The sequence below is a fragment of the Macrobrachium rosenbergii genome, chromosome 12, assembly GCF_040412425.1.
Source record: "Macrobrachium rosenbergii isolate ZJJX-2024 chromosome 12, ASM4041242v1, whole genome shotgun sequence".
Classification (NCBI taxonomy): Eukaryota; Metazoa; Arthropoda; class Malacostraca; order Decapoda; family Palaemonidae; genus Macrobrachium; species Macrobrachium rosenbergii.
In genome coordinates, this window is record NC_089752.1 from 94,152,930 (window position 1) to 94,156,557 (window position 3,628).

The 3,628-nt window shown below is 31.4% G+C and overlaps 1 long non-coding RNA gene across 1 annotated transcript in view; it reads left to right on the top strand.

Moving 5' to 3' along the window:
• The first annotated feature begins 3,007 nt into the window (after positions 1-3,007).
• Positions 3,008-3,628, top strand: part of LOC136843757 (uncharacterized) — a 144,597-nt gene continuing 143,976 nt past the window's right edge. Inside the window, exon 1 of the long non-coding RNA XR_010854666.1 lies at positions 3,008-3,040. This is a non-coding gene — a long non-coding RNA (uncharacterized lncRNA). The remainder of the gene's footprint in view (positions 3,041-3,628) is intronic.

Here is a 3,628-nt window from a genome sequence, read left to right on the forward strand (position 1 = left end):
ATATATATATATATATATATATATATATATATATATATATATATATATATATATATATATATATATATATATATATATATATATATATATATATATATATATATATATATATATATATATATATATATATATATATATATATATATATATATATATATATATATATATATATATATATTATATATATATATGTGTGTGTAAAAACAAGGACATCACCAAATTGTGATAACATTTTGAAATGTATTGGGTGTATTACCTACACAATTACTGTTTTTCCTCACGGCGCATCTTATTTATTAATCAATCTTATCGCAGATAAAGCACAGCATTGTACTGTAATGTTGTCAATGCGTAGCATACATTTTGGGAAACAACTAATGTCATGCTGTAAACCAATTTCTTTATAACGGAATGAATTTCATAAAGGAAACACTGAAAAGTTCAAACTTCATCATAAACTAACTTGCTTTTTTAAAACTTTTAAACAAGGGATGGTGTGGAATAGGTTTTTTGGGGATGTGCTAGTGGAAGAAATTGCGAGATTTACGTTTATTGTAAATTTTCATAACTGTAACCGAAAGGTAAAAAAAAAAAAAAATCTGTCTTTCATTAGCTGATACTATGTATATTACAATATAACGTAAAATATTAAGATATTCGCTTCAGTAATAATGAATCCATAATGCAAACCGAAATGAATCCATTCAGTGCGTTAATGCAGTTCAGACAATGCATTTATATTCCAGCGAAATGGAGAGCGCCATAATGCACCACAAAGGAATCTCAGTAACTTGGCAGAAATCCAGTTCATTCGGTCATGTACACAGGACGACGTCCCAGCTCTATTCAATCTTTGATATGGAGGGACGTCTCTGATCAATGGGGATGACATGCGGATGATTACGGTTAGTCCCAAAGAGCGACTGGCAGAAAGCGTTGTTATTACGAGGGAATCATCTATCTCTCTCTCTCTCTCTCTCTCTCTCTCTCTCTCTCTCTCTCTCTCTCTCTCTCTCGTTATAAGGAAGCACTATTGTTTCTTTCTCTCTCCCTCCTGTTATAAGAAAGAGCTATTGTGTAAAAACAAGAAACTCTCTCTCTCTCTCTCTCTCTCTCTCTCTCTCTCTCTCTCTCTCTCTCTCTCTCTCTCTCTCTCGTTATAAGCAACAGTTGTTCCTGAAACTGCTTGAAAAATTGTTTTTAGATATATGTAATTGACACAACTATTACCTTGAAATAATACACAATTCATTTTTATTAAACAGGTATCATAAGAATAACCAAAATATATAAATGAAGTATATAAAACATCAAAGTTAGATTTGGTGAAGAATGCCACTTATGGAGAAATCAATGGTGCTACAATAAGTAAGGTTAACAGTACCAAAATTAAGAAAAAGGAAAGTAATATGGGTTTTGATCGAACCTAGAAATAGCGATATAAGCAAAAAGTCTTCAAATAAGAAGTCAGGAAAGTTTTGGCTCCCTTGGAGACACTTTCGCTCTTAATATTAAACCTGAAAGATCTATCATTGAACCCCAAAGTTCAGGTTATCGTTTTCCCAGAAAGAACTTCGAAAATCAATCCAACTGTGCGAATCTTTACGCGAGGCAATTCTCGGAAATGACACTTCTGCGGGATTTTATAGGTATCGTAGATCTTCATGAATATAGATCTTCATGAATATAGGTTCATTCACTGGAAAGGCTGTTCTGTAAAATTTATTTCCCCAGCTGAGACCAATGTCTTTTTTTTATTATAGATAGACCATTGTTTACCAGAATATCTTTTAGGTAGAACTGAAACTTTGAGGGTAGATATTGTTGAGAGGATGGAATAAAATATAAATTTTAAAATATTGTTTGTAAGCCTGCAGAGATTCTCATCATTTTTTTTATAGGTCGTGTCGAAATATAGGATAGTATTCACAAGTAAATAATTTTTATCAGCATCAAATAACCTTATGGGTTACAATTAATACTTTTCAGCGATAAGCACATCAGTTGTACTTGTCACTCGCTTGACGGGATAACTTTAGCGTATTTCTTTTATCAAAGGACTTCAATGAATTTTGTTAGAAGTTACAAGTTTCCCTCCATTGCGCTTTCTGCCAAATTTTCATAGGAATTCTTTCATAAATTTTCGAATTATTGTAATTTCTCACCTTTAAAGATTTTGTGCCAATGAAATCTGACGGGTCATAAAAGGGCCCTGATTCCAAAACCACAACACTGATGTCCAGAATAAAACAACTGAAGTGTAACTAATTATATTTTATTAATCATTCTATAAGACTGATTTAATCTATAACAACCGTCTCATCATTAACAAGGTGTGGTTAAGGATTTTAGTGGAAATTACCCCCTCTGTATCTAAATATGAGCAAGGAAATTGCAGTTAATTCAAAAGATTGTCATTTGCTTCATGAATTGACTTTTTCCTTCTTCTTCATGATAGTTTTCGGAGTTATCATTTTAAATTTCACTTCCCAAAGAAGGAATCCAACACCGCAGGTTAACCTTCTTGGAAAGAATATAGAGAGTTTTCATTTAACATAAATATCTATAAAATATATATTTGTATATTCATTTCTGAATGAAGGTGATAATCAAAGAATGATATTACTCCTAAATAAGGTTTAGTTGAAGAGAATTTTAACCAGATCTGTTAACCAAATGCGATTTTGATGTAAGAAAAAAATAATAAAGAAAAACATAGTCATGTTAACTCCCTTCTGCTATGTTGTGACAAAGAAAAATGATCAAAGCTGCCTTCAAACATCAAAAAAAAAAAGCAAAGAAAAATTTATAACATTCCTAGCAGCTCTGATTAATTTTTTTTTAACTGTCAGTGAACAGAAGAAACTTCGAAAAAATGGTTCTGTAAAAATATTTTTTATAAATAAATCTGTATTTTGGCAACTGGTCCATAGAGGGCAACCTTGTACCTGTAGCTTTAGTTGAAATGATTGTAGTCCTTGATTTTTACTTTATATTGCAGGCGCCCCTGGATTTGCCAACTGAAATTAGCAACCTCACGGTAAGAATTATAATTGTTCCTTATCAGTGCATTCCAACTCTATTTTATTTTATTGTTATTTTCAGTTATAAGTTGTTTTGGTTATTAGCATTTGCCGGCTGCATAGAGACTTTATAAAGTGTTTCTGTGTTGTTTATGGTAAAGTGATATATTGTGGGGATATCATGTTTTTTTCTTATCGAGTTGAAAATTGTTGGTGTTTGGATATTGCTTATTTATCTAATTTACTCATGTCATAAAATTTTTGTAACACTCGAATCTAATTAGGTTCTGGAGAAGAATTGTGAGTGTTATAAATAGTAAGTGGGATATTACAATTATAAGTATTTTTTCGCCCGCTGTATCGTTCGTTCTTGATTCTTCTGACCTCTGAACCCAAGTCAATCTTTTAGTGGTTATGAATAATTTCACTGGTGAGAAATGTTCTCCATTATTCAGCCAAAGGCCGCGAAACTCCTTCCACATTTAATGAAGAAAAGTCGGAAGTAGATTTTCAGTGCGACATATTTTTATCATTTCTTGTATTTTTTCCTTAAGTGAATTATAAACGAGTAGCTGAAGCGGTGAATATAAAAGTAAATTAAAGTA